Raw genomic sequence first — 23,198 nt, forward strand, 5'->3', positions numbered from 1 at the left:
TTCCCTGGAGCTGCACTCTGCATGGGACAGTTGAGAGCAGGGTGGGCGGGGAGGAAGAACACAGTGGGGTGGCCTCTTGGAAGAGGGAGGAAGGAACACCCAGGGGAATGCTGACAGATTGACTCTCAGGCTGGTCACCTGAGAGGCAGCCCACCTGCTTACTCACAGGGCAAACGTGCCACCAAGGCAAGTCTCCCTCCTGGGGCCCCAACCCAAGATCCTCCAAGGCTAAATGTGTGCTCTGTCCACTGTAGCTGGCTGCCACCACCTTGGAGGGGTTCACAGTGTCATGGGAGCCACACTTCTATCTCTCACCACTCTCCAACAGCAGACACTCTCACCCATCCAGGCTGTGCTTAGTACTTCCCACCTCCCTTCACTGGGCCAGGACCCCACCCCTCATGGCTTCCCTGTCCCCATGGTTCATCCTGGGCTTTTAAGGCCCCCACCACCCTCCCAGCCTCCTCCTCCTCTTTGTCATCATCACTGTCAGGCCCTGGAGCCCAGTGCTTGGGTGCAAGATCTCATTCCATCCTCCCTGGTACTCTGCAGGGGTGACTGTTCCCACGGCACACATGACAAAATGGACTGAGAAGGGGAGTGACTTGCCTGAGGCCTCTGACCTAGCTCTGCCACCACCTGGTCGAGTGACCTTGGCTCAGCCTTTTCTCTCTCTGGCCTTCAGAGTTCCCACCTCTCACAGCACAGGATTGGGCTAGATGTACTCTTAGGGTGCCCCAGCTCTGAGGTCCTGTGGATCTGCTTTCCCCTGTCACATCATCTCTCTGAGCCTCAAGTGTTTCCTCACTGAGTAATAAGGGTAAAAGCATGTACCCAGCACTGCCTGGCCCAGTTCCCATGGGGGCTGGGAGCAGCTGGTATGGCCTGTGCATGAAAGCGGGTAGGAAGTGGGTAAAGCAGTGGGAGAATGACAGGTGCATGTGCCCCCTTCTCAATCTCCACATGTCTGAGATGGAGGTCCTCTGGAAAGCACCTGAGACTAACACCCCTCCCTGTCCCCCTGAGCCCTGTGACCTCAGGCAAGTCACTCCACCTCTCAGAGCCTAGTCTCCATTTTCTCATCTGCGCAGCCAGGGTTACTTACAGTGCTTGCCTCACCGTCTCCAAGATGGTAGCGAGCAGTAGAGATTGGAAGGTATCGGAAATCTACTAGCACCAGAAACCTCAGCCCAAACTCAACCATCTTTTCCAGTGAGGAGACGGAAGGCCAGACAGAGGAAATGACTTGTCCGATGTCAAGTTGCCAAGTTCCCCGGGGTTCAATTTTGGATGACTCCATACCGCAAGTGTGCTTTATTTGGAAACTACCATCATAGAAATGATACAAATCTGCAGGACATCGTACACTTCCAACATGACTTTGAATGCTGCTCACACACCCTCACGGTTTCCCGAGGTGCCAGCACTTCAGTTTCCATGTCAGAAAAGGGCTCTCACACCTGAAGGTGACACAACAGTTCCTTGCCAAGCTTCCCGCCTTAGGCTGTGGCTCAACCAATGCAGGCAATTTTCTTTGGAAATAGTTGACGTATCTATGCGTTACAAAGCTCAAGAAATGAAAGCAGTGTACATACCAATCACCACATGAAGGAAGAAAATTACAGAGACTGTGGGGTTACAGTTTAGGAGGGTGTGGAACAAAGCAGCTCCCCTACCCTGTCCATGGAAGTCTCGATTTGTACCTGGCCTTTGAAAAACATTAGGCAATTACAGCATGGTGCTACCTCATGAGCCTCAGGGGAAGAGATATCAGAGACAAGGTCTAGGTGAACGTGGGCCTCCTGACACAGAGAGGGAAGAAATGGAAAGATGTAGTTCTACTACCACTAGCCCATCGCTATTAGCCAGGAATCTGAGATCCCTGAGAGCTGGAGAATCACGTGCCTTGTGGAAGAATAGCAGCTGCATGTGATGCTTTAGCCTGTTTCTGAAGCTGTCTATGAAACTTTGGGGTCCCAGCAACTGGAATGGAGACACAGTGGAGCACCTCTACAATCAGGCCACCATCTCAAATCTCCTCCTCTTGCTTTTTTTCCCCCTTGACCTGAAGAAAAGGGCACAAGGCACAGGGTCAGAATGCAGTGAGGGCAAGGGTAAGTTAAGAGAAAAAAAAATCAATGCAGAAGGCCGTTTCCCAGGAGATGGAGTCCAACCATTGTAGTTTCAAATTCTTGTTCTGAAGCACACTTTGTTCATCTGTGTGGTGGCGGGGGTGGGTGGGAGGGGAGGCTGGCCAGAGCCTTCTGCATGGTGCCCACGAACACAACCTTTGAATGATGATAAGGCCCTGAATGTTTTCATTATCACAGGTCTCTGTTTTGCCTTTTAGCAACTTGAGGCACTCCAAATTGACCTAACAATGGGGTTCTCTTTATCAGCTTTATTGAGGTTTAATTTACAAACAAAATAATGCCCATTGAAGTGTCCAGTTCCATGGACACTGACAAATGTTTCCATCCACGTCACTCCCACTCCAATCAAGGAAGAGAACATTTTCACTACTTAATCGTGTTCCCTTGCACCCCTTCCCAGTGAATCCCTAGCATCCACATCCAGCCTTAGGCCACCAGTGACCTTCTTTCTATATCACCATAGATTAGAATTCTCTTTCCTAGTGTCTGTTATACACATAAACGTGCAGTATGTAATCTTTCGTGCCCGCCTTCTTTTGCTCTGCTTGAATGCTTTGGCTATTCATCCGTGCGGTGACACCATGAATCAGTAGATTAAATCAAAATGGTGGGGCACCTCGGCGGCTCAGTCGGTTAAGCTTAAGCGGTTAAGCGTTTGTCTTCAGCCCAGGTCATGATCTCAGGGTCTTGGAATGGAGCCTGGTTTTGGGCTCCCCATTCAGCGGGAAACCCACTTCTCCCTCTCCCTCTGCCCCTCCCCAAGGCTCATCCTCTCTCTAGCTCTCTATCTCAAGCCAATAAATAAAACTTTTAAAAATCAATCAATCACTCAATCAAAATGGCCCCTATTCACAGACAACCTGATTGTCTGTGTTAAAGTCATACAGACATACAAAAATATCCTAGGACTAATAAGCTAATCAATCTAGAGTGCAGGATACAAGATCAAAACACAAAAATCGACCATATTTCTATACACTAGCAAAGAAGAGTTGGAAAATGAAATCTACCACTCAAAAAAGAAAGTCAATTCTTAGATGCGAATCTAACAAATGATGCAGGGTATTTATGTGCTAAAAACAGCAAAACACTGGGGAAAAAAAGAAATAAAGGAATATCCAAATACATAGAAGAACATGCCATGGTCACAGATTAGAATATTCAACATGATAAAGATGTAAATTCTTAAATTTATGTCTGGACTTACTATAATTTCAATCAATATCCTGGCAGCAGGATGTGTTGTAGATATAGACAAGCCTATCCTAAAGTTTATATGGAAAGAAAAAACAAACACACGAGCAAAAGGAATAGGCAAAACAAGTATGGGGGAAAAAATAAATGTGGAGGAATCACATTACCTAAGTACAGAAGGTTTCAACAAATGTGTGGAAAAACCTGAATGTCCATCGAAAAGAAAAAGAATCTCACATCTTATAACTCAGGAAAAATAAATCTTAGATATAAATCAAGACTATAAAACTGCAAAACATTTAGAAGGAAACAACAAAATCTTTGACCTGCATTTGAGAAAGATGTTCTATGTAAAACACCACCCACTTTCCCGCCACCTTGTTTTTTATCTGCGAAAAACGCTGTTGAGGGTTTGAGCAGAAAAATCTCAGGCTGGGAGAATGGATTTACAGTTACCTAAACAACAGAGAGCTTGTATCCAGGGTATATGAGGAGCTGTCAAAACTCAACAGCAAGAAAATAATGGAGAACATACTTGAACAGATACCTCAACCAAAAGGATATATAGGTGGCAATTGAGCACATGAACAGATGATCACACTCACTGGCTCTCAGGCAATGCAAATTAAAATGATGGTGAGAAACCAGTATTCCTATATTAAAATTGCTGAAATTGCCACACACACACAAAAAAAAACAAGCAAGGAAACCACAAACACGTGACAATATCAAATGGTGTTGAGGATGGGCAGCAACTGGATTCACCACATATTACTGGAGGGAACGTAAGGCAACACAACCACTCTGAAAAACAATTTTATTGCTTTTTATGAAGTTAAACATATACTCAGCCATATGGCCCTAGCAATCGCACTCTTAAGTATTTCTCCCGGAGAAGTTTCAACTGGATTTCATACAAAAACCTGTAAATGAATGTTTGTAGCAGCTCTGTTCCTAATCACTCAAAACTTGAAACAACCCTAGTATCCTGCCAACAAAGTGTATTCTTTCCATACAATTAAATACTATTCAATGGCCAAAAGGAATGAAGCACTGATATAGTCAACAACTTGGATAAAACTCAGAAGCATTCTGCTTAGTGGCAGAAGCCAGTCTCAGAAGGTCCCATTTTAAATGATTCCATTTCTATGGCTTTCCTGCTGTGACAAAACTATCATAAAAGAGAGCAAGTCAGTGGTCCCATAGTGAGGTGTAGAGAGAGTATGTGACTACAAAGGGATAGCACCAGGGACTTCAGGGGGGCTATGGAAGCATTCTGAACACATATGGTGATGGTGGCTACAAGAATCCATACATGTGTTCAAATCCCTAGAACCAGATGTCCAAAAGAAGTCCATGTCACGATTTTTAAAATACAATTAAAGAAAGAATGGCAAAATAGTTCTTTTCGACCAAAAAATCATTAGAATTGAACAGCAGTGTACTCCACTATAGAAAATATTGACTACATTCTTTTAGGGTTAAAGAAAACCATCCCAAATGTCAACCCAGATAAACCGGAATGAATGAATAGCTATATAAATGGTAAATGCAGCGAGGGTTAATTATTTTACCTTTTAAAACCTTTCTTTAAAAGTTAACTGAATGTTGGGAAGCCTGAGTGGCTCAGTCGGTGAAGCATCCAGCTCTGGATTTTGGCTCAGGTCATTATCTCAGGCTCCTGAGACTGAGCCCTGCATCAGGCTACATGCTCAGCAGGGAGTCTGCTTGACATTCTCTCTCTCCCTCTCCTTCTCAGCCTTCCCCTTTTCCTGTGTGCCCGTTCTCTCTCTCTCTCTCCCTCTCTCCCTCTCTCAAATCAATAAATAAATCTTTTTTTAAAAAGTTAACTCTGTTTACACCACCAATAACAATGCATTGTGGGGGACACAATGTATGTATAAATAAAGTCTATGGAAATAAAAGCAAACAGATGGGAGTGTAGAAATAAAAGCATACTTTGTACATGAAGAAAAATTTTATCATTAAAGGTAAAATGCCTAATTTTTTTTATTGGAGTTCGATTTGCCAACATATAGCATAACACCCAGTGCTCATCCTATCAAGCGCCCCCCTCAGTGCCCGTCACCCAGTCACCCCCACCCCCCACCCACCTCCCTTTCCACCACCCCTTGTTCGTTTCCCAGAGTTAGGAGTCTCTCATGTTCTGTCTCCCTTTCTGATATTGCCCACTCATTTTTCTTCTTTCCGCTTTATTCCCTTTCACTATTTTTTATATTCCCCAAATGAATGAGACCATATAATGTTTGTCCTTCTCCGATTGACTTATGAAATGCCTAATTTTAACTATGTATAATATAATCCCTACAGGAACCACTTGAATGTAAAACAAAAGGAGTAAGTATTAAACCAATATTGAAATATTGTAGATTGAAATTGGGATCCAGAAGAATATTTCAAACTAAGAAAGGAGAATGAAAAATACTTCAGTAATACATAAGCTGGTGAGGGAATTGGGTTAAAGAAAGAATGAAAAGAAAAATAAAGGAAAGAAGGAAATAAAAGAAGGAAGGAAGCAAATAAGCAAGCTTGAAAAGAAGAAAGAAAAGAAGAAATAATGCTACTCAAAAAAGATGATGACTTTAAAGCCAATCATGTCTATAATTCAGTTAATTGTACATGTTCTAAACTTTCCCAGTGAAAGGCAGAGATTGCTAGGCAGGAGAGCTGCAAGCCACAATATGCCATTGAATGGAAACTCACTTTGGTGTTTTTTCATTATAACAATTTTTTTTATTTAAAGACTTATATAAGAATACTTTATTCCTGTCTCTTATCAATGTTTCTCCCTTATATTTGCCCCTTTCCTCTCCTACTTGGCGAGATTTGGCTTTACCTTCAAGGGTCATTTTGTAGTTTCTGTCTACTTGTAGTCTAGTGGTAGCCACCTGGCTAGGGTGAATGCACACATGGACAGTTGTGCCATTTGCCTTCTCACACTGTACTCATTCAATGTAGATGACATATTTCTTCCTGTGGACCTGGACTACTTTGAAATTTTCTGGCCTTTGCAGTGTCCTGGCACAACCTGTACCTCATCATCCTTTCAGGTGGGCATAGATTAAAGGTTGTACTTCTGTCTCAGCTCTTTAGGAAGAGGGGAAGACATAACCTTCCTGCAAATGTGGGAAGGTGCACTGCAATGTCTTTCATGGTTTTGCTCTGGTCAGAAGTCACAGAGGGATTGAACATCACATTGGTTGCTGGCGCTTCAGTGATGGCTGCAGAAGGGAAGTGTGAAACTCACTTTAAGATGGAGACAGAGATCGGTTAAATGTAAAAGGATTGAAAAAGAGATACCATGTCAACATAAATTGTAAGAAAACAAGTTATGATAATGGCTAAGTTAAATGTTTGGACCAGGAGTATTACCGATGATACACAGGGACATTTAATAATGATAAAAGCATCAATAATTCAGGAAAGCATAACAATCCTCAGGTACACTGGAAAACAGAACTTTAAATGGCATAAAGTGAAAGCTGATAGAACTGAAAAGACATATAGACCAATATATTTAATAGTTGGAAATTTCAGAACTTCTCTTAGATTTTGATATAGCAAATACATAGAAGGTCCAGAAGTATGAAGAAGACATTAACAACACTACCAGCTAAATCAACTCAATTATAGAACATCCCACCCGCTAGAGTGGAATATGCGTTTTCTTTTTTAATTTATTTTTTAATTTAATTTAATTTAATTTAATTTAATTTTTTTTTTGCATTTCCTTTTTAAAAAAGATTTTACTAATTTACTCACGAGACACACACACACACACACACAGAGAGAGAGAGAGAGAGAGAGAGGCAGAGACACAGGCAGAGGGAGAAGCAGGCTCCATGCAGGGAGCCTGACGTGGGACTCAATCCCGGGCTTCCAGGATCACACCCTGGGCTGAAGGCGGCGCTAAACCGCTGAGCCACCCGGGCTGCCCGACGCATTTTCTTGACAAGCAATGAAATGTGCAACAAGCACGAGTCTATCATGGGTTATGAAATAATGCTCTATCAATGAAGAAGGACTGAAATCCATGTAAAGGATGTTCTCTGGGCACAGTGGAGTTAAACAAGCAATCTATAGCAAGAAGATTTCAAGAGAATCTGCAAAACATTGAAATTAACCAACGGACTTCAAAATAACACAGGGCCAGAGACAGGCACTGGGGAAATTTGAAAGTCCTTTGAACGGAAGAGAATTGTATCACATCCTGTAGACTCTTGTATGATTCAGCGAAAGCACCACCTAGAGAGAAAATTGTAGCTTTACGTGTTTATATGAGGAAAGAAGAAAGGTTTAACATCAATAAAATACGAAGCTAAGATGCAACAAAAAGGTGTAGAAAATGAACTGAGAGGAAGTAGAAAGAAGGAAGCAAAAAGATATCAGAAGCTGACGTTCGGGAACCCTGGGTGGCTCAGCGGTTTGACGCCTGCCTTTGGCCCAGGGTCCGATCCTGGAGTCTCCGGATCGAATCCTGCATCAGGCTCCCGGCATGGAGCCTGCTTCTCCCTCTGCCTGTGTCTCTGCCTCTCTCTCTCTCTCTCTCTCTCTCTCTCTCTCTCTCTCTCTCATAAACAAATCTTTAAAAAAAAAAAAAAGAAGCTGACGTTTATGTGTGGAACTTAAGAAACAAAAAGATAAACAGAAGGGAAAGGAAGGAAAATAAGATAAAAAACAGAGAGGTGGCCAAACCATAAGACACTCTCATCTCAACTCTAGGAAACAAACTGAGGGTTGTTGGAGGGGAGGTCGGTGTGGGGATGGGGTAACTGGATGATGGGCCTTAAGGAGGACACGTAATGTGATGAGCACTGGGTGTTATACCCGTCTCATGAATTATTGAACACTACATCTGAAACCGATGATGTACTAAAGGTTGACTAATTGAATTTATATTTAAAAATGCCTTTTCTGGAGAAAAAATGAGTGGGAAATATCAGAAAGGGAGACAGAACATGAAAGACTCCTAACTCTGGGAAACGAACTAGGGGTGGTGGAAGGGTAGGTGGGCGGGGGGTGGAGGTGACTGGGTGATGGGCACTGAGGGGGGCACTTGATGGGATGAGCACTGGGTGTTATTATTTATGTTGGCAAATTGAATAGCAATAAAAAATAAATTTATAAAAAATGAAAATAAAAAAATAAAAAAGGTTCTTACAAAAAAATTAAAATGCCTTTTCTGGTTTATATAAGTATCACATTGCAGCTATCATAAATTACCACATACTTCAGTGGCTTGAAACAACACAGGTGTGTTATCTTAGGGCTCTGGAGGTCAGAAGTGCAAAATGGGTCTTACAAGGCCAAAATCAATGTGTCTGCGGAGGAGTTATGTTCATCTGAGGCCCCTAGGGGAGAATCCGTTCCTTGCCTTTTCTATGCTCTAGAGGCCATCTTAATAGATTACAAATCTATTAATCTGATTATGTTTGAAAGGACTTACATTTTGAGAGAAACCTCATTTTGCCATAAAGAAAGTCTTCCATATTTTGGGGTTTCAATTTACTAACATTTGTTAAAATTTTTCGTGTCTATGTTCTTGGGGGATATTGATCTGCAGTTATATTTCCTTGTAATGCCTCTGGTTTTGGCACAAGGACACTTCTAGCTTTCACAGGATGAACTGAGAAGTATTCCATCTTCATTTTTTCTGACAGAATTCTGTAAAAGTGGCGCTATTTCTTCCTGAAATAGTTTGTAGAACACACATCAGCGGGGCCAGTGGTGCCTGGAGCTTCCTTTGTGAGAAGGTTTTTAGCCACAGATTCTATTTCTTTAAGGGATACAAGTATATTTAAGCATTCTGTATTTCCTTGTATGGACTTTGATAGATTGCATCTTTGAGAGAATTTGTCCATTTTATCTACGTTGGCAATTTTTCGGTAATGAAATTATTCATACTTTCCCTTATTGTTACTTTTGCGGTTCTGCACTCTAAAGTCATGTTCCCTCCACTATTCCTGATACAGGTCATTAGCGTCTTAACTAATTTTTCTTGATTAGTTTATATAGAGTTGTATTGATTGTATTAATTATTTGATTAAGCAGCTGTTGGGGTACACCTGGATGGCTCAGCGGTTGAGCATCTGTCTTCGGCTCAGGGCTTGATCCCGGGGTCTGGGGATCCAGTCCCACATCAGGCTCTCTGCAGGGAGCCTGCTTCTCCCTCTGCCTATGTCTCTGCCTCTCTGTCTCATGAATACATAAATAAATCTTAAAAAAATAAACAGCCATTGGTTTCGTTCCATTTTCCTCTGTGGTTTGTCTTCTATTTCATTGATATCCTTTTTCGAGAAAATGTTTTATTTAAATTTAGTTAACCTACAGTATATTATTAGGTTAAGGGGTAGCATTTAGTGACTCATCAGTTGCATATAACACCCAGTGCTCCTTACATCAAGTATCCTCCATACAGTGTATCAGAAAGGAACAAACTACCAACAACATACACAATGCTTGGGAATATCAGAAGCATTACATGGAAGACTGGAAACACTATTCTGCATGCTGTCTGTTTCATTTGGCATATAATTCTTGAGAAGTTAAAACTCAAACGAGACAAGAGAGCTAGGTGGTTGCCCAGGGCTGGAGGTGGAACAAGGAGAATGACTTGAAAGGCACAGGAGAGCCCGTTGGAGGACACTTGAAATGTTCTCTATCTTGATATTGGTGATAGTTACACACACGTTTCAATCTGTCAAAACCCATCAAACTGTACACTTACGGTTCATTGTCCACTGAGTTTATTGAACGTAATATATGTCTCAACAAAACAAAAAATAAACAGAATGGATATTGTACATATAAAAAAATAAAAATATCTGAAAGCAAGAACTGTGTTGGGTATGTTTTTAACACTTGGTGAGGAGAGATTAGTGCACTCCATGATGGATCAGATAAAAATATCCGGAACAAAATGTAGAGAGAAAACACGTTGGAAAATACAGAATGGGTAGGAAGAGAATCAGCGGATGCAGAGGCGAACAGACATGTAACATATTTTAATTGGAGTTAAGTGAAGGGATGATAGAGAAAAGTGCCTAGGCAATATTTGAACTGATAAGGGCCTGGTGTTTCCAAACTGATGAATAACATCTTGCTCAAGACTCAAGGAAGACTAGAATCCCAAGCAAGATAATTCTAAAGGAAACAGCTTTTAAACTTACATTGTCAAACCAAACCAAACCAAACCAAACAGAAAACAACAACAACAACAAAGAAAGGCAAACAAGAAGAACATCATGAAAGTAACCAGGGTAAATGGTTGCTTCAAAACTGGACAAATGGGAGTGGCAATTGACTTTCAAGGAAGTCCAGAAGTCTGTACGATGATATATTCAAAGTACCGAAAGAATATAATGGCCCACTTAGGGTTATATAACCAGGAAAAATACCACCCAAGAAGAAAGGGAAATAAAGATACTTTCAGACAAACAAAACAATGAATGTTTCATATTCCTGTTTTATTACCCAGCGATCATGCCTCTTGGTAATTACCCAAGTGAGTCGAAACCATTTGTCCACTCTAAAACCTGCACACAAAAATTTACAGCAGCTTTATTCATGATTGCTAAAACTTGAATGAAATAATTACAGCATGGTGACTATAGCTCATAATAATGCATCGTATACTTGAAATTTGCCGAGAGAGTACATACCAAGTGTTCTCACCGCAAAAAAAAAAAAAAAGTAACTGCATTAATTGGTTTGATCATGGTAGTCATTCCATTGTGTAGATCAAAACCTTACGTTACCCCACCTAAACGTATACAATTATTACTTGTCAACCATACCTCGTTAGAGCTCGAACAAAAGATGACCTGTAATAGGTAAGTGGATAAACTGTGCTACATCCATGTAATGCAGTATTATTCAGCGATAGCGAGAAAAGAGTTACCGAGTTGCAGACACATTCAGGAACCTAAAAGCATGTTGCCACATGGAAAAAGACAACCTGGAAAGGCTACCGACTGTATGATTCCAGCAAGCACATATGCTATTCTGGAAAAGGCAAGACTGTGGAAACCCTAAAAAGATCAATGGTTGCCAGGCTTTGGGAGGAGTGAAGGAAGGAAGGAAGGATAAATGGAGCAAAAGAGAGCCGTAGGACAGTGAAAGTATTCTCTATGTTACAGTAATGATGGACTCGTCGTTACACACTTGTCAAAAGTACAACACAGAGAATTAACTGGGGTGTAAACTATAGATTTTAATAATCATGAATCAATATTGATTGGTTCATCAGTTGTATCAGTTGTAACAGATGGACCGCAGTAATACAAGATGTCAATGATAGGGGAATCCAAGGGCAGGGTGCAGGTGGTGGGGAGGAGTATGCAGGAACTCTCTATACTTTCCAAACAATTCTGTATAAGCACAACACTGAGGCAAATGTTAAAATCTATTAATTTAAATTAGAAAGGGATGTTTCACCAGCACCACCACTCTTAAGGAAATATGTAAGTGTATTCTTTGAGCAGAAAGAGAACAACCCCTGATCAAACTTAAAGATGAGGAAGTAATGAAGCTGGTTTTAGAAAATGATACTAAAAAGGATAATGTCTTTTGAGGTTAAAACCACGTGTGGTTGCATTTGTCTGTCTACGAGCGATTAAATTGGCAGCAGCAACATTAAAGTAAGGAGAGAGTAAATGTGCGCTAAGTGTTCTAAGGTAGTTACATTTTCTGTGATGACATGAAAAGGTCAATTTATATTAGATGTTGAGAAGTTAAAAATGCATGTAGTAGTCTCCAAATAACCGCTAAAAGAACAATTAAAAAGGAAATATCTATCAAGGTGGTAGAGGTGGAAAATAGACGCATTTTTTAAATTAATCCAAAAGAAGGCAAGAACTAAGAGATAAATGAGCATAAACAAGCAGGAGAAATAGAAGATACTAAGATGTTAGATATGAACCTGAATGTGTCAATAATCACTTTAGAGATAAATACTCCAATTAGAAGACAAAGATTAATAGTCTGGATGCAGAGGATGAGGAGGAGGAAAAAGAGGAGGATGAAGGAGGGGTAAGGAGGAGAAGAAGATGGAAACCAACCTTATGGTGCTTACAAAAATGTACTTCAAGTATAGTTGTACAAAAAATTCAACGTTACAAATTAGAAAAACATATACCTTAAAATATTAAGAAAGACAAGCTGGTGTAGCTTGATTTACATCAGAAACAATGGCCTTTTAGGCAAAGAGGCATTACAATAGGTAAAAATGGATGCCTAATAATCATAACAGGCATAACTCACCAGAGATATAAAAGTTATGAGCCTGTTTGCACTGAACAGCAGTCTCAAAATATAACACAAACCTTGGCAGAGCTGCGAGGACATATATGTGAATCCATAAGCATGATGGGAGGTTTTAAAACAATTTTCTCGCTACCGACAGAATGTACTGATAAAAAATTACAAAGATATAAAAGATTTGAAAAATACAATGAACACTCACACAGTGAGAAAGGTGAAAATTAACAAGACAAATGTTGGAGAGGATGTGAAGAAAGGGGAACCCTCTTGCACTGTTGGTGGGAATGTGAACTGGTGCAGCCACTCTGGAAAACTGTGTGGAGGTTCCTCAAAGAGTTAAAAATAGATCTGCCCTACGACCCAGCAATTGCACTGCTGGGGATTTACCCCAAAGATACAGATGCGGTGAAAAGCCGAGACACGTGCACCCCAATGTTTATGGCAGCAATGTCTACAATAGCCAAACTGTGGAAGGGGCCTCGGTGTCCATTGACAGTTGAATGGATAAAGAAGATGTGGTCTATATATACAATGGACTATTCCTCAGCCATTAGAAACGATGAATACCCACCATTTGCTTCGACGTGGATGGAACTGGAGGGTATTGTGCTGAGTGAAGTAAAAAGTCAATCGGAGAAGGACAGTCATTATATGGTTTCACTCATACAGGGAATATAAAAAATAGTGAAAGGGATTATAGAGGAAAGGAGAGAAAATGAGTGGGAAAAATCAGAGAGGGTGACAGAACATAAGAGACTCCTAACCCTGGGAAACGAACAAGGGGTAGTGGAAGGGGAGGTGGGTGGGTGAGGGGATGGGGTGACTGGGTGATGGGCACTGAGGGGGGCACCTGACAGAATGAGCACTGGGTGTTATACTATATGTAGGCAAATCGAACTCCAATAAAAAATACATAAAAAATACAATGAACAAACTTGGCAATATGCATGTATGTTTTTATTATTTTTAAATTTTAATTCCAGTATAGTTGCTATATAGTCTTTATTTGTTTCAGGTGTACAATATAGTGATTCCACATTTCTGTACATTACTCAGTGCTCACCATGATAATTGTACTCTCTAGTCCCCACCACCTATTTTGACCATCCCCTCATCAAACTCCACTCTGGTAACCATCAATCTGTTCTCTATAGTTAGGAGTCTGTTCCTTGGTTTCTCTCTCTCTCTCTCCTTCTCTCTCTCTCTCTCTTTCTCTCTCTCTCTCCCTCTTTTCCCTTTACTCCTTTGTTTCCGTTGCTCCTTTACTGCTTCCATAATTAGGCAATTGTAAGTAATGCTGCAATACATATAGGTTTATAACCCATATAACTGTGGGTCAAATATCCCTTTGAATTTAGTGTTCTTGTATATTTTGTGTCACTACCAAGTAATCTGATTGCTGGATCATATGGTAGTTCTACTTTTAACTTTCTGAGCAACCCTTTACTGTCTTCTACAGCAACTGTAGCAGTTTGCATTTCCATCCAGTTACCCTTCTCCACAACCTCGTCAACACCTGTTGTTTCTTGTGTTGGTGATTTTAGCCATTCTGACAGGTGTGCGGTGTGATCTCATTGTACTTTTGATTGGCATTTCTCCGATGATCAGTGATTTGGAGCATCTTTTCATGTATCTGTTGGCCATCTGGATGTCTTCTTTGGAGAAATATCTGTGCATGTCTTCTGCCCATTCTTAAGTTGGATTTTTAAATTTGATTTTTTAAGGAATTTATTTATTTATTTATTTATTTATTTATGAGAGATACAGAGAGAGAGAGAGAGAGGCAGAGACACAGGCAGAGGGAGAAGCAGGCTCCATGCAGGGAGCCCGACATGGGACTAGATCCCGGGTCTCCAGGATCACACCCTGGGCAGAAGGCGGCGCTAAACCGCTGAGCCACCAGGGCTGCCCTTAAATTTGTTTTTTAGGTATTGATTTGTACAAGTTCTTCATAGATCTTGGATATTAACCCAATATCATTGGATGTATCATTTGCAAATATTCTCTCCCATTCAATAGGTTGCCTTTTAGCTTTGTTGATTGCTTCCTTCGCTGTACAGAAGCATTTTTAAAAGTTTATTTATTCATGATACAGAGAGAGAGAGAGAGAGGGGGGGGCAGAGACGTAGGCAGAAGGAGAAGCAGGCTCCATGCAAGGAGCCCGATGTGGGACCGATCCCGGGACTCCAGGATCACGCCCTGAGCTGAAGGCAGACGCTTAACCACTGAGCCGCCCAGGTGTCCCTCTACAGAAGCTTTTTATTTTGATGTAGTCCCGACAGTATATTTTTGCTTTTCTTTCCCTTGCCTCGGGAGACGTATCTAGAAAAATGATGCTCTGATTGATGTTACAGAAATTACTACGTGTGTTCCCTTGTAGCATTTTTATGGTTTCAGGTCTCTCATTTAGATCTTTAATCCACTTTGAGTTTCTTTTTGTGTATGGTGTAAGACAGCAGTCCCGTTCCATTCATTTGCATGTAGCTATCCAATTTTCCCAACAGTCTTTGTTGAAGAGACTGTCTTTTCCCCCGTTGTATACTCTCACCCTTTTTGTCATACCTTAATTGACCATATAGCTGTGCATTAATTTCTGCACTCTCTATTGTGTTCCACTGACTATGTGTCTAGTTTTGGGGCAGTGCCATACTGTTTTTGATTACTACTGCTCTGTAATAGAACTTGAATTCTAGAACTGTGACACTGCCAGTTTAGTTTTTCTTTCTCAAGATTGCTTTAGCTCTCTGTGGTCCTTTGTGGTTCCATATAAATTTTTAGGATTTTTTTTTGTTCTAGTTCTGTGAAAAGAGCTGTAGTTGTTTTGATGGGGATTGCATTAGATCTGTAGATTGCTTTGGGTTGCATAGACATTTTAATAATATTTGTTCTTCCAATCTGTGAGGATGGAATGTTTTTCCATTTCTTTGTGTCCTCTTCAAGTTCTTTCATCAATGTTTTGTAGTTTTAAGAGTACAGGTCTTTCACCTTTTTTGTTAAGTTTATTCCTGGGTATTTTATTCTTCTTGGCGCAATTGCAAATGGGATGGTTTTCTCAACTTCTCTTTCTGCTGCTTCATTATTAGTGTATAGAAAGGCAACAGAGGGACGCCTGGGTGGCTCACTGGTTAAGAGTCTGACTTCGGCTCAGGGCGTGATCGCGGGGTCCTGGGTTCAAGTCCTGCATCGGGCTCCCCACAAGGAACCTGCTTCTCCCTCTGCCTATGTCTCTGCCTCTCTCTCTCTCTCTCTCTCTCTGTCTTTCATGAATAAATAAATACAATCTTAAAGAAAAGAAATGCAACAGATTTCTGTACATTCATCTCGTACCCTGTGACTTTACTGAATTTGTTTATTAGTTCTATTTGTTTCTTGGTGGAGCCTTTTGCATTTGCCATAAATTGTATCATGTCATCCATCTACAAATGCGAAAGTTTTAGTTCTTCCTTTCAGATTTGGATGTCTTTTATTCCTCTTTGTTGTCTGATTGCTGTGGCTAGGACTTCCAGTACCGTGTTGAATAAAACTGATGAGAGTGGACATCCTTGTCTTGTTCCTGACATGAAGGGAAAGGCTTTCAGTAATTCTCCATTGAGTATTGATATTGACTGTGGGTTTTTCATATAAGCCCTTTATTGTGTTGAGGTGTGTTCCTTCTGCACCTACTTTGTTGAGGGTATTTATCATGAATGGATGTTGCACTTTGTCAAATGTTTTTTTCTGCATCTATTGAAAGGATCATATGGTTTTAAACTTTCTCTTATTAGTTTGATGTATCGTGTTGAATGATTTGCAAATGGTGGACCGTTTTTGCATCCTGAGAATATATCCCACTTGATTGTGGTGAATGATTTTCTTAATGTATTCTTAGGTTTGGTTTGCTAGTATTTTGTTAAGGATTTTTGCATCTATGTTAATCAGAGGTATTCATTCTCTTTTGTTGTCGTGTCTTTGTTTGGTTTTGGTATCAGGGTAATGTAATGCTGGTCTCATTGAACGAATGCCTTTATATTGGTGCACTCGACAACTGCAGGATACATGGGCTTTTAAGTGCTATTTATATTTATCAAAACTGACTACACGTTGACCATAATGCGCATCTTAGCAAATTTTGAGACAATGAAATAATAAGGAGTAGTGTCTCTGACTACCATGCCATTAGGTTTTAAGTTAATAACCAGTGATAGCTAGAAAATCACCCATGTGCTTTTTATTAAGAAATATCCTTCCTTAGAGGATATTTAACTCAGAGCCCAAAGAAGAAAGTGTTAATGAAGTTTTAGGAAAAGATGGCATCCTGCAAGGAAGGCACCGGCTCTGCTGCCCCTTCTTCCAGCTCCACCACCGGCCAGGCGGGGAAAGGCAAAGGCAAAGGCGGGTCCGGAGATTCTGCCGTGAAGCAAGGGCAGATAGATGGCTTGGTGGTATTAAAAATAATCAAACATTATCAAGAAGAGGGACAAGGAACCGAAGTGGTTCAAGAAGTGCTTTGGGGCTTGGTTGTAGAAGATTGACTTGAAATTACCAACTGCTTCCCTTTCCCCCAGCACACAGAAGATGATGCTGATTTTGATGAAGTCCAGTATCAGGTGGAAATGATGCCCAGCCTTTGCCATGTCAACATCGATCACCTCCACGTGGGCTGGTACCAGTCCACATACTATGGTTTGTTCGTCACCTGAGCACTCCTGGATTCTCAGTTCAGTTACCAGCATGCCATTGAAGAATCTGTCGTTCTCATTTACAATCCCATAGAAGCTGCCCAAGGGTCTCTCTCGCTGAAAGCATACAGACTGACTCCTAAACTAATGGAAGTTTGTGAAGAGAAGGATTTTTCTCCTGAAGCATTGAAAAAGGGAAATATCACCTTTGAGCACATGTTTGAAGAAGTGCCGATTGTAATTAGAAATTCACATCTGATCAACGTCCTAATGTGGGAGCTTGAGAAGAAGTCAGCTGTAGCAGATAAACATGAATTGCTCAGTCTTGCTACCAGCAATCATTTGGGGAAGAATCTACAGTTGCTGATGGACAGAGTGGATGAAATGAGCCAAGATATAGTTAAATATAACACATACATGAGGAACACGAGTAAACAACAGCAGCAGAAACATCAGTATCAGCAGCCTCACCGGCAGGGGAATATGCAGCACCAGAGTCAAAGAGAAGCCCCACTGCCTGAGGAGGATCTGTCCAAACTTTTCAAACCACCCCAGCCTCCTGCCAGGATGGATTCTCTACTCATTGCAAGCCAGATTAACACTTACTGCCAGAACATCAAGGAGTTCACTGCCCAAAACTTAGGCAAACTCTTCATGGCCCAGGCTCTTCAGGAATACAACAACTGAGAAAAGGAAGTTTCCAGAAAAGGAGTTAACATGGACTCTTGAGATCACATTGGGGCGACCCTTGGAAGAAATACATTTGCGTATTGAAAAGTCTTTCTAGCTAACAATAAGATAAAAATAAAACAAAAAATTTAAATACATATATTTTAACTGCGTATTATGAAAATTTGTAGGATACTGCCTTAATGTATATACTCCAAAAAGAAAGGCATAAAAAAATAAATATAACCTGCATGTCTATTTCAGTAATTTAATAGAATGGCAGACTAAACTCAAAGAAAGCAGGTGAAATGAAATAAGGATAAGAGCATTAATACATTAAAGATAAAACAAAATAGCCAAGGTTGGTTCTTCAGAAGGACAGCACAATTGACCATCACCTTTGTGGGCCTGAAGGTAAAAGAGAGAAGTTATCTAAAAAACAATGTCTGGAACAAATGAAGAGACATAGCTACGGACAATAAGGATATTACAAGATCATTAGTCAAAATCATGAGCAGCTGTATGTAAATAAATCTGAAGGTTTAGATACAATGTACAAACTTCAAGAAAACACAAATGACACAAAAACAACAAACCATCCTCTGAATGCTTCTAAATACTAAATACGTGGAATCTGAAGAAAACAGCAACAAACAATTTCCATATTCTGATGACCCCACCAATTAAATCTACAAAACTTTTAGGAAGAAATAATGGCAATCTTGCATACCAGCCAGAAAATAGGAAAAAAGAGGAATCACCTCTCATTTCATTCTATGAGGCCTAAACGTTATAAGAACATTATAAGAAATGAAATGCACAGGCCAATCCTTCACAAAAGCATAGAAGGAAAAATCATGAATAAAACACTAACAAAACAAATCCCGTTATATGTTTTAAAAGGCTAATATATCAGAAGAAAGTCAAGACAGTTCTACAAATGGAGTGGTTGAGCACTTGAAAAATAGATGTATTTCACAGAATTAATATATTAAGAAAAATTCGTTACATTCCCTGTAGATGCAGAAGAAAATATGTCATGAATTTGAGTTTTAAAAACTAAACACCCAACAATGTGGAGAAAGCGAACCCTTGTGCACTGTTGGTGGGAATGTAAACTGGTACAGGAACTGTGTAAAATAGTATGGAAGTTCCTCAAAAAGTTAAAAATAAAACTGCCCTAGGATCTAGCAGTTCCGATTCTGAGTTTATATCTGAAGAAAATAAAAGCACTATCTCTAAGAGGTATCTGCACCCCGGTGTTTATTCCAGCATTATGCACAATAGCCAAAACTTGAAAACAACCTAGGTGTCTATCAACAGATGAATGGATAAAAAAGGTTTTATAGTGGGGTATTATTCAGTCATAAACACGAGGAAAATCCTGCCACCTGTGACAACATGGAAGGCCCTTGAGGGCATTCTGCTAAGTGAAATAAGTCAAACAGGCAAAGACAAATACTGTATGATCTCACTTATATGTGGAATCTAAAACAACGCCATCATAGAAACAGACAGTAGAAGGTGCTTGCCAAGGGCTAGGGGGTGGGGGATGTGGGGAGATGTTGGTCAAGGGAGGCAGACTCTCAGTTATAAGATGAAAAAGTTCTGGAGTACTAATGTTCAGCATGGTGATAATAGTTAACAATAGTGTTACATGTATTTGAAAGTCGCTAAAAAACAATATCTTAAATATTCTCACCAAACTATTATAATTATGTACTGTGAGGGAGTTATGAACTGACTTTATTGTAGTGATCATTTCACATATATGTGAGTGTGTGTGTATACAATCATCATGCTGTTTAAATTTACACAATGTTATATGCCAAATATATATACCAATAATGTTGGAAATATTTTAAAAAGTAAAAATACATTTATGATAAAACCTCTAAGCAAACTAGCAATAAAAGAGAACTCTCTTAAACCAATCAGGAAAAAAAAAAAACAACAGAAAAAAACCCAAACCAATCAGAATATTTCGAAAAGCCTACAAAAACAGGAGCAGCTGGGTGGCTCAGTCAGTTTAGCTTCTGACTCTTGGTTTTGGCTCAGGTCATGATCTCACAGGTTGTGAGATCAAGCCTGGCCTTGGCTCCCTGTTCAGAGGGGAGTCTGCCTGAAGATTCTCTCCCTCTGTCCCTCCCCCCACTCATAAGTGCACTCTCTCTCTCTCTCTCTCTCTCTCTTATAAATAAATCTTTTTTTAAAAAAACTTGAAAATATAAAAGCCTACCAAAACCATTGCACTTAATCATGAAATATTGAAAGTCATCCCTCTGAGACCATGAAGAAGACCAGGTTATCCCTTGTCAGCACAAACAATACCATAAGGAAAGAAAAAGTAATAAAAATGATCCAGGCAGTAGAGCCCTAAATGCATACACATGTGAATCAAAGGACATGCATATGAATGTTGTCCACAGTAATATTTTTAATACTCCAGGACTGGAAACTACTGAAATGTCCATCAGAAACAGATTGTACAAGAAATCGTGGTATATTTACACACGTTGAAATATTATTCAGCAATGAATATCCAGGAACTCAGTTAACAAACTACAAAAGAATGAGGAGTAGTAAGTGAAAAATATAATGTTGCCAAAAGAAAGCTAGATTACAAGAACATGTACTATAATGATTGTATTTATCACTTGCAATGAAGTTCAAAAATAGGCAAAATTCAAATGTTAAAAGTCAAAATACTGGTTAGACTTGCTGAGGTGGCACATAGCAATGACTAGGTAGCAGGATAAGGCTGATTTTTGGTTGCTGGCAATGCCAGATCTCTTGACCTGGATTGTAACTACTCAGATATTTGTGATATAATAATTTACTGAGTGGTACATTTATGATTCATGCAATTCCGTTTTGGTGTTGCATTCCACTGAAAAGTTAGAGAAACATATTCTAATAAGGAGAGTCCCAGGAGTGTACATAAAGAATCGATTCTTTGGTGATTTGTATATTCTCTGACCACCATGCCATTAAACTGTAAATTAATAACCCAAATCATTAGAAAAATCCTTCATATGTTTGTAAAGAAAGAAATATCTTCCTGAATACCCAGCGCTCTGAGAAGAAATCACATTGAAATTTGAAACTATTTTGAACTGACTAGTATGAAAACTCGAGAGTCTTGTGCTTGGTATAATTATTGAATCTCTCCTCCTGTGATGGTTCGGTTTCTCAGGGAAGGATCTCCTGCATCTATGGGAAAAGGCAAGATGCCAGCAGTTTGTACAAGTTGGGAATGAAGCTAGGAATTAAACTGTTATGTAGCTTTTTTACTTAAATCCCTATATTGGGTTTGGATGCCTGCCTTCACCTGAGGCTGAGATCTCAAAGTCCATTAATCATCCATTTATCCCCTTCAGAGAGTAAGTGTTTCCTCAAGCTCCCAAGGGTTTGGGGAAAGCAATTTTCCCTGCCAGAGGTTGCCGAGAGGGGTTCTGGGTGTCTATCTGTGTCTTAACTATGCTTTAGAGCCATCATGTAATTTACAACCCCTACCATTACCCCTAAAGTGCAGGGGAACATGCCACTGCCAATCTCACAAACTACTGAAGGTCTGGTGAGGAGGATTAAAGACCATTGCTTTGGACTTTTTGTCACTGGTGGGTTAGGATTAAATGCTCTTGAGTCAGTCAAGTCAGACATCACTCATCTGTCTGCTTTCCACCTTCTCGTACTTTATAATTATTGTCTCCTCACCCATCCTGTTTGTCCTTGTGGGGTTAGGTGTCTAACGAAAGGGATATAGCCAGGAGTACCGAAGGAAGAATCAACGGAAGAACAAAGAATGAGAAGGAGAATGGATGAAGGACATGAACAGAGGTGCCTGGAGGCACTTGGAAACAGGAGCAAGCGTCCACTGACACGATGAAACAGCTCCTCACCCTGTTTCGGTGCATGTGTTAGATCCCAAGGAGTGGGCATGCAGTTGGACTTCATGTTCACACCTTGGGTAGTGGAGGGCAGGATCCCTAGGTCCTGTCATGAGAGTTCCATCCCGCTGCAAACGATGGAAGAGGATAGTTGTCCTCAACATTAAGGGGAAGAGAGTTACCTAAAGAGGCGATAAGAAAACACTGGAGGGCAGAACGCCAAATGCCAGTGACATTCCCTCCACTGAACCCACCATGGAAATTAGTTCCCCTATTGTTCATAGTCATAGCTCCTTGTCATTTAATTACATATCACTTATCATAACTTGCAATGTAACAATGATGCCTTTGTGATTCATTTTATGACGCACTGCCCTACCAGGCTGAAAGCTCAATATGCGTGGCCATATTAGCCGATCATAATTGGATGAATTAATTCTTAGTCACTCCATAAGCAGCTGGGTAGGGGCAGGGGAAAGTGGGTGCGAGGAAGAACAGAGAGAAGGAGGAGGGAAAGAGAGGACAGAACAAAGGGGGACCAAAATGAAAAACTAAGGAGGGAGAGACTGAGATGAGGGATAGAGGAAGATGTAATGAGGAGAAACCAAAAAACAATGCAGGGAGGAGTGAGAAAAGGAAGAGGATAATGAATCCTGTGGGCCTGCAGTATGCTGCAGAGAAATGTGTGTTTCCTTGTGTGTGTGTGTGTGTGTGTGTGTGTGTGTGCGTGCACCTGCGTGTTTTCTGTGTAATAATAATTACAGGGCTGGGCTCAACCTACCTGTAAAAATTGTGAATTCTTTCAAATATGAGTGCGTTGCTCAAATCTCTTCCCCTGAGGGCCTTTATGTCAGGACCACCTCTGCTTTTCTCCCACAGTCCAATGCATCACTCAGCTTCAGTTCCCCTGGTAACCAAGCTATCTGTTTCCTGTCATGTCTAGGGACTAAGAATGAGACAAAGAGAAAGGCAGAGAAATGTGTCTTCCACTGAGGTACCCAAGCCCCTATTCAGGGATTTAAAAGCACAGTCTAAAAAAAATTAAAATAAAAAAAAAAAACAATAAAAGCACAGTCTATTTAGTTCCATCTTGCCCTGTGCCCATGCCTGGTGGAGAAGGACAGAAATTGTAGAGAGGTCCAATATGAACCCAGAATTTCTACCTCTCCATAATGTAGCCACATGGTTGGAAGACCTGGACTCCCTTGCCCCTTAGCCACCTTCTCACCAATAATTTGTTGTACCCCCAAATCATGCCCATGAAACCCAGGATTCCTGCCCCATAACCTGCTCCTCCTCGTCCTACCCTGTAGCCTCTATCACATTATGGGTGGTGGGGGTTCCAGTAGCCC

The 23,198-nt window shown here is 40.6% G+C and overlaps 2 pseudogenes; one reads left to right on the top strand and one right to left on the bottom strand.

The window, feature by feature from the left end:
* Nucleotides 1-2,029: 2,029 nt before the first annotated feature.
* Nucleotides 2,030-10,102, bottom strand: LOC112912429 (large ribosomal subunit protein uL24 pseudogene; annotated as a pseudogene).
* A 6,813-nt stretch (nucleotides 10,103-16,915) lies between these two features.
* Nucleotides 16,916-18,053, top strand: LOC112912433 (eukaryotic translation initiation factor 3 subunit H pseudogene; annotated as a pseudogene).
* The last annotated feature ends 5,145 nt before the right edge of the window (nucleotides 18,054-23,198 follow it).

This window comes from Vulpes vulpes, unplaced genomic scaffold (genome assembly GCF_048418805.1).
Source record: "Vulpes vulpes isolate BD-2025 unplaced genomic scaffold, VulVul3 u000000693, whole genome shotgun sequence".
Lineage (NCBI taxonomy): Eukaryota > Metazoa > Chordata > Mammalia > Carnivora > Canidae > Vulpes > Vulpes vulpes.